Raw genomic sequence first — 13,548 nt, 5'->3', positions numbered from 1 at the left:
GACCTTGTTGCTGTCAGTCATGTCCTGGCAGGAGGGTTACTTTGGAACAACAGCAGCAGTGTTTCAATAAAATGACTAAACTTTTCTTTTCCAGAGGATCCCTGCTACCACTGGTATGTAGTATGGAGGATGTGAAGTCTGAGGATATACTAAGGCAATTTAGTCTATCTCATTAGTTTGAAAATTAAGTGAACAAAGAGATTCCAGCAAGAAAAAAGGACAGTATATTAAAATAACTAAATACCACCACAGACTCAACAGACTCCTTGCGTCTGAGCAATTATGAATAATGCTGGTTACATGGGATGAAACTTAATTTAGACTTCAGTTTCATAGTCACTTCAAGCTAATCTAAATTGGCACAGATTATGAAAGGAGGAATCTCGCCTGCCTGTCTGTCCCCAGCCAAGCTATTCTTTTTTCCTCTCTTCCCACCCCTTCACACACAGAGCATCTTTATTTGTGTGGCATGGATTGGGGCAAGCAGCTTGCCCAGAGGGATGACCCTGCTGCTCCCCAAACACACTTTCAGTCTCCCCATGCCCCCATCCATCCAAGTTACACCCATCCTGACTACAACTAGGAAATACTCCATGAATGACAGGGAAAGCTTCTGCTAAGCCAGATAGGTTTCCTTGTTTGGGGTGGGGTGGGAGGGTGGTGCAGTGGTGTTTCAGGCTGTGATGACAGTACAGTGACATACCTCGAGTACTGTGAAACAGGGCAGCAGTCAAGACACGTGGACTTGAAATGCCTAGAGCAGGCACTAATTCCAGCACTTGCTACTTTAATACTGTTAATAATGTTTTATATTATTGCTGTGTAACATATTAACTTCTAGAGGTCACAGCCCAGCAGCCCTGATCCGCTGGTGACTTGTCCAAGTAAATATAGGCTGTTTATTTTAGCTGTGGAGGAAAAAAAGGCTCTTTTTCCATATACATGTATATATATATATATATAAGTTGTTTGTTCCATTAAGATAGCAACACCCTTTTATCCCTATTTGTCTTTGAATACTATAATGAGATATTTGTATCAATTAATACTTTGGAGTTGTTATGTCAGAGAGCCCGAGCTGAACTCAGCAAATGCAGCCACAGTATGTGCTCATATGTGTACACCTAATTCCACTCTTCCTGAAGTGCAGCCTCAATGCCACAGCTGAACTTCTCTGCTTGTTTAAAGGTAATTGCACAACACAAAATACAACTCAAATGCATCAGCCTCATTTGGAATACTTTAAAAAAATTACAAATAGGGGAGCAGTGAGCACAGGGTCTCCTGGGAAAATTTCTGAGGTCGTGCTTATTTTGCAGGAAGCTGGCTTTTTTCTTCATTAGAGGAGTTGAATGACTGTAAGTCAGTCACTCAGGTGCAAACCTTTTTGAGATCTGCTCTTCACCGCCAGAGATATGCCAAGGGTTCTCATATAAACAAGCACTGTTTACAGATACCTTCTCAGCAGTGGCACTCCATTGTTAAACATTAATTCTTATGTGTATGTTGTGCAACCTTTACACATGCTATTTGGCTCTGTTAGCAATTGGAAAGGACACTTTCAGTTAATTTAGGAGCAAAGCACAGGTTTGGGAGAGTTTCTTACACAAAAATATAGGAATAAATACCTTAATGAATAAGTAATTTTTATTGGTTTCATTTACTTCAGTAAAAGAGACAGGTTTGTTTTACAGCCAGTGAATATTTAAAAGGAGAGCAAAAGCAACTTTGCCAGTTGGTCGCACCTGGTATATTTGCATTCTGACAGTGAAAGAGAACAGGCACACAAGTGGTAAAAGTGAGTTGGCAAAAAAGTCTAGGGAAATAATATCCAGATTTGGAATAATTTTTGGGGAGACAAACAAGTAAGTGTACTAGTTTTACTTCAAGGTTCCTGTGGAGAGTGGCAGAGGTGAGACGTCTCTGCTCCACCTGTTGGTGGAAAAGAAAAAGGAAAATTCTGCAGAGAGAACAGAGAGAGGGCATAACACCCCTGTTTGCCAGGGAGTCTGCAGCAATAGTCCCAGTTTCACATGGTTTTCTCTGTGTCTTAGAGAATAAAGAAATGAAACAGAGACTCCAAAAAGGACTCGAGGGAAAAAAAAAAAAAAAAGGATTTGCCTGCATGTCAGCAGGCAATTCTGCCTGGCTCACAGAGACAGCTTGGGAGAGATGCTTGAGCAAATGCACCTCATTGTACATACAATACGCAGAGTTTTTGGGTGAAGTCTTTTTTGCCGTGGGGATGATTTGCAGTATGATCAAGCTATCTTAGAGTGTTTTCATGGAATCATAAAATAGTTTGGGTTGAAAGTGACCTTTACAGGTCATCTGATCCAACCTCCCTGCAATAAGCAGGGACACTTTAACTAGATCAGGTTGCCCAGAGCCCCATCCAGCCTGGCCTTGAATGTTTCCAGGGATGGGGCATCTGTCACTTTTCTGGGCATCCTGTTTCAGTGTTTTTCAGCTAATGAAACCCATTACCTGTGAAGCGAGCCCACCAGACTGTCAGTAGGGTACAACATCCTCTAGCAGCTCTAGCAGCTGTGAGGACTTACTGCTTGCTATTTTATGGTATGTTCTGTTTTTTGCTTACCTGATGTTGTGACCACTAAGAAAAATTTCCAATTTGCTGTCTTTGGCTATTTGTCATTATAATTCTGGATTGCTCTGTTCACTATCTAGAGCCTTTCAGGAAAAGCAGAGTTATCTGTTAGGAAATATTACATCTGGTATCATTACCTCTTGGTGAAAGGTTTAATTTGTTATTTCCCAGGATAATGGGGATACACTTAGATCTTGTCTGTGGGAAAATAAGTCAGTGACCATGAGAAAGCACACATATACACAGAGTGCAGAAATAACAACATGTGTTAAAACACTCATGTAACGAGATGCAAATTGACCCTAGTAGGCAGAGGTATCAAAAATATGCACTTGGAGTATCTCTTTCAGTGAGGACAACACACAGAGCAGAGAGTTCAGCATGGACCCTGGAGTCAAAGCTGGCCTGTATTTTTAGACTCTTAAATCTGTGTGCCTGTACAATGGTGCCATTTCAGTATCCCATTAAGAGCCTGATTTCACATTGGGGGACATTTTTCAAAATGCCCGTGGTAGGGATAAATCACCTACCTACATCTAAAGTCAGGAAAAATTCCTCTGGGAGTCACAGTGACTCAGGAACAGCCAAGCTCTGCCAAACTGGAACAAGTTCAAAGCGAGCACTGCCTATGATCAATTCATTACATAAACCTCAGATAAGGGAGTGGCAAGAAACTTTCCTGCCACCAACCATGAAAACAGTCAAGGGGAAACAAACCATCCACCACCTGGGTTTTAACAATCTACTCCATCTCAGTAGTGTAAGGGCCCCAGTAAGTCTGGTAGTACACACAGAAGAAATCAAAACCAGACTAAGCTGCTGTTCTGAGCTATAATGCCATTTTTTCTAACATTTCCAGGCACAGACAGCAGCTGCAGTTAAGTAGATAGCCTTAGGAAATAGCTTCCTAATACAAGAAAGCAGGAGAAAAGTCATTTTGTTTCCTCACATTCTTTTTGCTGGCACTGTTGCTCAAGGTACAAAATTCCTATGAAATGTAACGATAAAAAACAATTCTGTGTAGCAAGGGCCTAAAGAAGTTAAAAAAGACTCGAAAACTGTATCTTCAAGGAAGTCCTACACAGGCTTCCATGATGATTTCTTTGGGCATCAAAATACTGTGCACATGTAGAGAATCCTACTGCCTCGGGGCTGGTAGAACCTCTGAGCACAGGTCTCAGCAGAAACTAAGTGCAAAACAAAATTTGAAGCTATGCCTCATACTGAATCTGTTATAATTCAGTACTTGGTCATGTGTACATAATGATGTAAATGACCAGGACCTGCATGAAGTTTCTTTGCACGCTGTGCAAGAAAACACCTAAAATCCATGTGGGAGAAGAAAAAAGCTCATGGCCATGGTTTAAGCACAATTCTTGTAGCACTGCAGCATGTCCTGGTGAATGCCTGGTTGGAGTATTTAGCAGAAAGCATTTATTTGTTCAAATAAGTTCACATTTGACAAACTTCAATAGACCACTTACTGAAAGGCTCCAAATTTTTTTTGAACAGCCACAAACATGAGAAAAATGTAAGGTAACACCTGTCCTGGTCAATGTGTGAAGGGAATATAAAGAGGAAAAAAAATCATAAAAATGCTTAAGCAGGTGTCTTCATAAAACACTTATGCCCCTGCTGTTGAAATAGTAGAGACCAAAACTTCCTGAGGATTAAGTGGGAACTTCTGGGATGCATCCACAATTAAGCTATGGAAAGGTAATGAAAGGCAATTTGACAATATCCCCAAAATCTTAAACTTTCCTGGGAGAAATTTTAGCCTCTTTTAGGAATTCATAAAGAGGTTGGATGGGAGCCATTTTTCCCTCCAAGATTGTAATTTTTCATGGCAAGAACAATTAAGTACATTGTGCTCCATTTTCTCTAGGGACTGGGTTGTTGCAGAAAGCAACACACCCAGCTCTGGGCAGGAGAGCTCTCCAGGACAAAGGCTGTGCCCAGCAGCTTCCCAAGAGGCCAAGGCGGCACCACAAGAAATCCAGGGCTGTCATGTTTAGCAACTCAGTGAAAGGAGAATGAGAACTTTCATAACTTTTTGAGTAAAACTTAACTCTTACAGGTATCTCTTCTCTAGATAGGAAAATAGCTTTTATTACTTGAATTCAAGTCCTTTTCTCACATGTCTCAACAGATGCATGTTTTACTAAACCACATAACAAATCCCACCTTAAGGCAGACCCACATGCACAGGCAACATCCAGTTCCATTCAGCGTCTGCGTCAGGAAAAATATACTGACCTCATCCAGAGGGAAAAGAAATTTTGTGTGTAAATAGGAGCTGAATAGATCTTCCTAAAGAGGTTGGTTGAGAAATCTGAATAACCAGCAAAATGTTTCCTCATAGACAAAATGTGTTCTGTGTGTGGGAAATGACTCAACAATTTCCCATATTACCATGGTAATTTTTCATCCTCCATATTAACATGTCTTTGCAGTCCCTTATCACCATCACATCAGGGGTCAGAAGTGGCACTTAAATTGCAAAACGTATTAAATTTTCTCATAAATCTCAGTTAGGTACAAATACCAAAACCATGGTTCCTCTCTGCAGTATAAGTTAGACTAGAACATTGTAAGAGTCTCACATGCCCTAGAAAGAATTAATCTGGCAATGTCTTTATTCTGTCTTTGCAATTCCTTCCCAGCCAGGTTCAGGTTGGGACAACAGACAGGGCTTAGCCTGACATAGAAGAATTCTCCATTTAAATGTTCTAAATCAGATCAACAACAACAACCTCAACAACTCAAGGAAACAAAAAAATCCTCCAAACATACTAAAAACTGACCAACGAATCAAACAAAACCCTCAAGCCCCACAATTTTGTCAGAGCAGCCAGATCAGCTCCAGCTAAAATCCACCTACAGTGAGCCTCTGGAAAAGCAAGATCAGAATGAAAGGTAAAATGATAATTTCAGGTGCCTTATAAGTTTTCAGCTAGATAATGTTTCATTTGTTTTTAATTGAAGTTTACAGTCTTTATAGCTTCATGATTTTTCTTAAAGTGAAGGAATAAGTAGAGAGGAGGAAATTTAGCAGCACCATAATTAACTACTTAGGGCAAATCCTCCCATCAGATTCATGAGACAGATTTCAGATAAGCAGCTCAAATGAAGGATTATCTTGCAAGCAATGCGGAAATGTTGATCAGCTTGATATTTCCATTCTGCAGACAAGAGTTCAGGCTGCTGCTCACTATTTTCTGCAAGGAGGTGAATCTCCACAAAGGTGGCAAGTCTGATGCAAAGAGGATTTCATTTTTAAAACCCCTGCACATGACCATCTTATACTTGTCTGTTTTCAGGCAGAAATGAGATCTGAATTTAATTGCTACTCAGCTGCCTCCTTTGAGAAGGGTTACCAGGCAGATGGACGCCCTGATGGTATGATGGATGGGTTGGAGAGCATTGCATATGTGTTAATACGACGTCTTTACACAAACATTAGCACTCGAGAGCATCACAGAATACTCAAGCAGCCTGAAAATATTAAGTTCAATTAAAAATATAATCTCCTGTGACTGATAACATTCACAGCATATGTTTCATGGCACTTAAAGATAAATGGAACCCATTTAGCCAGGAGATTTAAATTTCAAGGAAAAATGTCCTGTCAGTCACCAGAAATACTCTGAAAAAAACTGGAACAAAATTTAAACTGGAGCCTTGTCATAACAGCCTTGCATACACCAGTCTTGTCTGGTGTCTGGGCAACCAATGCAACTGAAAAAGTGAGATGCTTTCCTTTTACTATGCACTTTGCAGTCCTTTTGCCTCATTCAAAAGCTGCAGACATGGCTAGAACAAATTCCTTATTTCACTTTCAGGATCTAAAAGCTGTTTGCTGGATGGGGCTCAAGGGTCTCTACCTCTTTATTCTCTATATAGTAGAAAAAGACATACACACAATTCAGTAAGTTATGCTTTGAACAAGAAAGAGAGGACCAGAAGCAAATGGGAGAAGAAAACCAAAGATAATACAAAATATTTTGTATTACTGTGTTCACAGAAGTAGTACCAATCTCTCAGGTTTTGTTATAGAATATGAATATGGACTTGAATATGGACTGCATATTTGATACAGTATATATAAGATATTTTATATGTCCAGTGGAAATACTTCCATTTCCTTTGTTTGACTAATGCAACCAGGTTACATGTTTTGCCCCCTGGCAAAATAAAACTTTGTCCATTATGGGAGAAAAAAAGGTGCTATGGCCATGCCATATGATTTCCCCATATCTTAGGTGTCCACAAGATAAGTAGCCTTCTTTTATAATTGGTGTCAGAATTCTTCAGAGAGGCAGCTGTTCATTTAAAGTACATTAAAATGCATTTCTTTACATTTTCTAGTAAGTAGAGTGAATCTATTAAAACATTTAAAAAAATCTGTTTAAAACTTGGAACCTAGCCCTCTCCAATCCTTATTCAGATAAAATCCCACCTCAAAACCCCCCAAACAAAAATAATTTTCGTTGAATGCATGCCTAAACAGATAAGCCTCACATTAAGATTTCCAACAAATACCCATGAGACTTAGGTATCAAATTCCCATCAACTGAAAAAAATCCCCCTTTCTTTCCAAGAGCATTGAGATAAGATCATGTGCAGACATCACATCACACTCTGCTCATGTCTGCATGTTTAGCTCTGAAGTACTCATACTGTTTCTGAAATTATTCATCCTTGGGTTCCCAGGCATGTTAGCTGAGTCCAAAAGTTACGCTCTCTCGGCAACTGCCTTTTCTCCTTCAATTTTTCTCTGCACAGGCAAACCCTTAAGTCTGAACTCAAGAACATCAGTAGGGTACTGCCCTAGTAAATAGAGAGGCTGCCCATACTGTCAGGACAGAATCACTTCAAGCTCTACAACTCAAACCCAGCATTATCATCTCTATGCAGGCAGCTGCTGCCTGTCAAGGAGAAGCAGCTTCTTGTGCTCATAGACAATAAGACAGCTGTCTTTTTTCTTCATGGGGAAACCCATAGTGGGGAAAAGAGTAAAATAACACAAAAAATCCAGTCAGCTCTCTGTAACACGCTCACAGAAACAATGATCACTTGTATACCTCTAGGCAAATGACCACATGCTGAATGTAGAAATCACATGTACAGGTAAACTGTTGATCAGCTCTCAGACACCAGGGTGGGATCATTTGCATTATCACCCTAAACCTCATTTTCAGTGATTAATTATAGATTGACATAACAGTTTGGATTGAAAAGGGCCTAAAAGATCATCTATAATCCAACCCCTTGGCCATGGGCAGGGATGCTTTCCATTAGACCAGGTTACTCAAAGTCCCATCCAGCCTGGCTTTGCAGACTTTCAGGAATGCAATATCCACAACTTCTTTGAATAATCTATTCCACCGCCTTATCACCCTCAAAGTAAAGAATTTCTTCCTAATATCAATTCTGAACCTACTCTCAGTTTGAAGCCATTCCCCCTTGTGCCATCACTACATGCTCTTGTGAAAAGTCCCTCTTCATCTCTCTTGTAACCTAACCCTGTAACCCAAAAAAGCAATAGCAAAGAAGGATTTTACATATGTGTAAAGCACAAGTGCTCTGAGTCTTGTTTGCTTTGTTTGCTGTAGGGTAGTTGCTGGTTATCTTGGTTATTCAGTAGCAGATGGAGTTATCTCTCAAAGACCTGAATGCTTCTTTGGCGCTAGTTAATACTCTCAGCTGGGATTGTTACCTTCAGGCATTTAACTTGGGTATCTGAGTTCATCTGCTCTTGCTTTAGACATTGCCTCCAGGAGAGCTGAGTTCAGAGCACTCCAGTTTCTTGATTTGTATAGAAATATGAATCCCTCTTTCCTTCTTTCTCAAGTATAAAGGGGAATGTTATTCTGATAGCTGAGAAAGTATATGTCAGACAGGGCAGAAACCTGCATCAAGACCTCTTTGTAGCTGACAAATAAAATTTAGTCCACATAATACTGATGAAGAGTGTGAAGAGCAGGGAAAAGTTCTGGGCAAGTCACTTGCCAAAAATGCAGCACTTTCAAATGTCCTTGGAATTGCAATCATATCAAATGGAAAGGAAGATAATCCAAATAGTGCAAGATAAATGAAGGGCAAAAAAATTGTTTAGACCATTAGAAAGAGAAGCAAGTGCCTTCAAGCCTACAACCTGAATGTTGCAGTCTTTTACCTCAACTTCTCATCTTTCAACTAACTGCATTCCTTGCTCTTACATTGTGGGTTTTCTTGACAAAAGACACTCTATGTCAGCTGGCCTGGTTTGCAAATAAATCACACATAAATATGAGAATCATGTTTTAAAATACTTGAAGAAAACAGAATTATTAACCAAATCTGCTGTTTAGCAAATGTCAGTGTTCCCTGAAGAATTCAACAAGTGCTAATTCAAAGATGACTATCAGAAGTTCTGCTAGGGAACGCCAAAATATAAATTTGTGCCTCTCCACAAAGTTAACTGGTTATTGTTGAGTATTAGGATCCACAGAACATCAGACCTACGGGATCGTAGGATACCTGTTCAAATAATACAAAACAAGAAGAGTCTGTACACCAATTATTGAACATGTTCAAGGAGGAGAAAAAAAGAGAAATGAAAGAGATTTCTAATGCAAATTCGCAAAGGTGGAGCTTCTAGACACCATGTGTCAGAGTCACAGAATAATTTAGATTGGAAAAGACCTCTGAGATCAAGTCCAGCCTTTGACTGACCACCACCTTGTCAACTAGACCATGGCACTATGTGCCACATCCAGTTGTTTTTTGAACACCTCCAAGGATGGTGATTCATCCACCTTCTTGGACAGTGCATTCCAATGTTTAATAGTCACTCAGTGAAGAAATTCATCCTAATGTCCAGCCTGAATCATGTTCTACACTAGTTAGGAACTTAATCCTTTCCAACTTCAAAGGAAAAACTTAGCAGAGGGACATATTCCACCATAAAATTACCAGCTTATTGCTTAAGGCTGCACAGTAAGGTAGGAAACCTTGATTGTAAGCTCAGATCTACTCAAATCAAGTCTACTTGTTCACTCCCAAATAACTAGATTTGGGTTGGTGGGTTTTTTTGCATTCTGTCTGGCATTGGTTTTGTCAGCCCTTCATGGCAAGTTTAGTTTATATAGTTCATTCTACAGTCAAGATACTATTTCATTTTCATGTATCAAAACTAGTACAGAATTTCTTTCCCAGTCAACATTTTCCAGCAACAGCTAGTTTCCTAACAGTCCAAGAATAAATGTTGCAGATGATATAATTCTTCCCTGCAATTCACTGCAATGCTGTTAACAGATTGCATAGATAATGTAATTTATGCAACAGATAAAATCAGCATGGTGCATCTTGCATTAGTTATTTTCCACTAAACATTGTGTGAACAAAAACATTTGAACTCAAACACGGGGCATAATTTACTAATATCTTTATATCATTCAGATTTTCCTGAAACTTGACAATATTTCCATTGTTCTCTTAGCCTTCTTAAAGCACACTACTATTCCTATTGATGTTTTCATGTCACTTACTGAGAGAGTTTTCTTTGAGGAATGTTCCCTAAATGGTAGAGGTACTTACATGCTATGTTGTGTGAACTTTATGTATCATAACTGTTAAGCAAGAAGGAGGTAAGAGATGCCTTAGGAAGTTTCTCCTCATTCATATCTGTTTTGTTGATACCTCAGGCTTCAAATACATCTTTTAGTTGCTGAACTAGTCCAGTATTTGTTTGCATGTGTGGTTGTGTGGCCACTTCGTTCTCTTTTCAAAACAAAGACCCTGTTTCCATCAGCTGTAGTTTTCTTTAGCAGGAGTTCAGTGATTAAGGATGTTAGTGGGCTAGATGCAAACTCTCTTTACCCACATTTGATATGAAAAAGATGGGGTTACACATTCGAAGTATCACCCTACTCAATGAATAACCACAGTGTCCTCAAGAACCTCACTAAGCAAGCTTCTATTCAGAGTAAATGCAATTTATGTCTTGAATGAACAGAAAATAAGTTCTAGCCAAAAACCTGCAAACCCAAGTTTCTTGATTATCTTCAGAGTTATAATAAAAAATTTATATAGATTTCTGTCAATGCAAAATGCTTGAATTCAAATACATCTATGATAAGCTAAGGTATCTAAAATTCTGGCATGGGATGTAATGAAGCCCTTGATCAGCCACAGTGACTAATGTCACATTCCAGTGCATTCAGGTCCATGTTTTGAATAGTCAGGTATATCACTGTCTCTATTGCCTTTGTTTACTGCACTCTGTAGGAGCTTTGGTACTTCCTTTAGTTCTATACCAAAGAATGAAGGTGAAGGAATACACTGCACAGAAGTTACACTGCATGCTTCCTAATTACAACATGAACACATGCTCTTTCTCATAGCCAGAGAACAACTCACAAGCAAGAGGCAAGAAAGAATTGTTGTTCCCACTCCTGTAGCAGATCAACAATAATGAAGGCTTCATTTTCTGTCAATGTTGTTACCGAGTCACATTAATTCATTTCCCATTACTGTTGGTACAGGACACTGGCATGGTGCATTCATACAAGTAACCTCAGATGTTATGATGTATTAAACTTTGCAGAATCAGGTATGTATGACATGATTTTTCTTTGGTTTCACCAAACAAAAATAAACTAGATTGCTAGAAGCCAGATTCTTTACATTGATTTTGCGCTTTTCAGCCTTTCCATGATAACAAGGCAAGTTAAAGTATGCATAGCAGGACAAGCCAGCCTCTTGCATGGCAAGATTTCAGTTTCCAATATAGGAACTGAATTTGCAAGTCAAAGCCATTCAGAACAGGCTGCAGTAGGTTGAGATTTCAAAGAGAAAAGGTCTGATACCACCACAGGTGAAAGTGAGATCACTTCTTCATCAGTTTAGGATTCAATGTGAATTCTCTGCAGGACATTAGAGAATCTGAGAAATCAAATGTCAGAAATTCAGCAGCCCTAAGTCAATGCAGTGTTTTCACACAGTTCAAAGAACAGTGTATTCAAAGCTCAAGATCTACTAAAATTATTCTGAAATTAATCAAAGGGTAAAACTAAAAGGCCTTTTTTTCTCAGGAGAAGAAACACTCCTGCTGTTTGATTCACCTGAAATAACTCTCAGTTTTGAGGCTGATGAACCAACTATATGCAGTACATAAGTACACTGATAAAAAGGATGGACCTTTGTCAAAAAAGCAATATACATTGTTTGAAACCATAAAGAGTAAAACCAAACAGCGGCACTTGCAAAGCAGTCTCTAAAGTTATCCCTCCCCCTCCAGCATAGCATACATAAGTGTCTTTAGACAATCTGGTATGATAATCATAAGTAAAAATGACATTTGACGAGAACTATTTTTACAGAATAAGTGGAGAGACTGAATGGAAAAAACATTAGTTTGTCTTTTAAAAGGAAATGATTGAACTGTTTGTGTGAACAGAAAAAACAGGCTTATAAGAAACTCCAAATTATATTAATCCAAGGTCAGCTCTGCAACAGTGTAAGATTCAGTTTAGACATACAGTGTCATAAATGTCTCTATTTCCCACACTAGTTGTCACTGTTAAATCATTTCTTTGTAGTTCTGCAACACGTTTTGATTTACCCAGGTTTTATTCCCAGAGATGGTTTCATGTCAGTTCATGACATCAAGTAATCAGGTGTATGAAACACAGAGCAGATGTGCAAACATTTTGCAATCATCCAAGAAGGTGATGAAGATGAGGCTTGGCTTTGCTATTGCTGATGTAGAAATCACTACTTCACATCCAGGCTTAGTGGCAGGCCAGAAGAGTGGGACCAAGTAGACAGGGCTGTTCATTATCAGCTGTGCATGGTTGTGCACAAGTATTTTCCTTGACTTTGCAGTAAGTAAATTGTTACCTGGATGCATGTCCTCCTCTGCTGCTTCAATCCAACAATGAAAATGATCAATGAGATACTATTAATTGAAGACTACAGCACATGGGGTTTTATTTCTTTTGCTAGGGGGAAAAGGAACATGCAGGTGAGTATCAAAAGGACAGATGGAAAAGAGAAACTTCCCTGCTGCCCTTAGTAGCTGCTACATCACATTGTCACGTGTAACAAGATCAAGACTTACCTTATATAAGACATTCATTTTTGCACGCATAGAAGAAAAAGAGCTTGCTGCTGTTAAAAGCTGAAACATCTTTCTTTTCTTTTAATTCACTTTGAGTCAGTCCCCAAGGGCATGTCAGGACAAAGAAGGGGAAAATTAAGGTAGCACATGGCCATATACGTATCTCCCAGGCTGCCAGCCAACTCACAAAAACCCTTTGTCTGCATGGGCTGTCTGAAAATGACAAATGCTCATGTCACAAAAGATTGCTACAGCAACGCCACTAACAGGCCAGGGTCAGGTTCTGGCTCTTAACAACAAATCAGATTAAGGTTGTGTTGAGTATTGCGTTCCTTTGCCAGGTCCTCCACTTCACAGCAAATTTACCAGGGTTAACAAAGTACCATGGACCTTCCCTAGCTGAAGATGTGGGGTTTTATTATGTGGAACGTGTGCATAATATTAGATGGTGAGCAAGATGCCACAGTCATTAGAAAGCTGTCTGGTGCATTAAATGCCCAAGGGCATGCAGATGAGTCACTGAAGTTCTGTTCAAACACAAAACATCTGCTTCAGTATGTTTCCTGCCAGACCTTTTGCATAGCTGGAAATAATGGGCAAGAGACTCTCTCCTACTCCACCAAATGAGTGTAAAACTGCTGTAAGCCAGAATCCAGGATTCCCCTGTGAGTGATGTGAGCTGCCACTTGGCTCTGGGCAGTAAAGTGACCCTCTCTCTCTCACAACCCTGAGCGAGCATGGCAAGGAGCATCTCTGTGCCACCCTGGCAGCCCCAGTGGTTCATTCCCCCAGTGCTCCAGTCATGCTGACTCCCCAGGGGCTGTAAACTACTGAA

General features: G+C 39.6%; 1 protein-coding gene across 1 annotated transcript in view; it reads right to left on the bottom strand.

The window, feature by feature from the left end:
- Positions 1–12,812, bottom strand: part of COBL (cordon-bleu WH2 repeat protein) — a 183,842-nt gene extending 171,030 nt beyond the window's left edge. Inside the window, exon 1 of the mRNA XM_063399241.1 lies at positions 12,714–12,812. The gene's annotated coding sequence lies outside the window, so the exon portion shown is untranslated. The remainder of the gene's footprint in view (positions 1–12,713) is intronic.
- Between the last annotated feature and the right edge of the window lie 736 nt (positions 12,813–13,548).

The sequence above is a fragment of the Prinia subflava genome, chromosome 1 (assembly GCF_021018805.1).
Source record: "Prinia subflava isolate CZ2003 ecotype Zambia chromosome 1, Cam_Psub_1.2, whole genome shotgun sequence".
In the NCBI taxonomy this organism is placed as follows: Eukaryota; Metazoa; Chordata; class Aves; order Passeriformes; family Cisticolidae; genus Prinia; species Prinia subflava.
This window is presented reverse-complemented; position numbering and strand designations above follow the sequence as displayed.